The following is a 781-nucleotide window of genomic DNA, read 5'->3' as shown; positions in this document are numbered from 1 at the left end:
AGGAACCTCAGACCTCTGGAAAGAAATGAAGAGTAACAGAAAATATGAATACCTAGGTTAAATGTAAAATGCGTAATTCTTCTTTACGTTTGCATATGTATATATTTTATTGAATTTGTTTAAAATACTATCAATTGTTTAAAGCAAAACGATTGGGTTGACCAAAAAGTTTATTCAGGTTTTTCAAAACATCTTATGGAAAAACCCAAACACATTTTTTGGCCAACCTAATAGCATTTATTTATTTATTTATTGGCATATGTACTGATAAAATAGAAGATAATAAGAGCACAAAAGGCAAGAGGAAACAAATGGATTTATGCTATGTTATAAAATTTTAACACTGGTTTTGAAGTCACACACTTAAGAGCTGACTGTGATAACTTAAAGATGAATATTATAAGCTCTAGAGAAACTACTAAAACAAATATTAAAAATCAATACAGTGCTTGCTTTGGCAGCACATATACTAAAATTGGAAAGATACAGAGAAGATTAGCATGGCCCCTGTGTAAGGATGACATGCAAATTCGTGAAGTGCTCCATATTCTTACTATTTACAATACTACTTTTACTATTTACAATAGCCAAGACATGGAAACAACCTAAAACAGAGGAATGGACAAAGAAGATGTGGTACATATATACAATGGAATATTACTCAGCCATAAAACGGAACAAAATTGGGTCATTTGCAGAGATGTGGATGGACCTAGAGACTGTCATACAGAGTGAAGTAAGTCATAAAGAGAAAAACAAATATCGTATATTAACGCATATA

The 781-nt window shown here is 31.2% G+C and overlaps 1 non-coding gene across 1 annotated transcript; it reads left to right on the top strand.

Annotated features, from left to right (window-relative positions):
- Positions 1-445: 445 nt before the first annotated feature.
- Positions 446-552, top strand: LOC137760403 (U6 spliceosomal RNA). Its single transcript, XR_011073348.1, has one exon. It is a non-coding gene; the product is annotated as a U6 spliceosomal RNA (small nuclear RNA).
- The last annotated feature ends 229 nt before the right edge of the window (positions 553-781 follow it).

The sequence above is a fragment of the Eschrichtius robustus genome, chromosome 2 (assembly GCF_028021215.1).
Source record: "Eschrichtius robustus isolate mEscRob2 chromosome 2, mEscRob2.pri, whole genome shotgun sequence".
NCBI classification, from domain to species: Eukaryota; Metazoa; Chordata; class Mammalia; order Artiodactyla; family Eschrichtiidae; genus Eschrichtius; species Eschrichtius robustus.
Note: the sequence above shows the minus strand (reverse complement) of the source record. Positions and strands in the feature narration are given on the sequence as shown.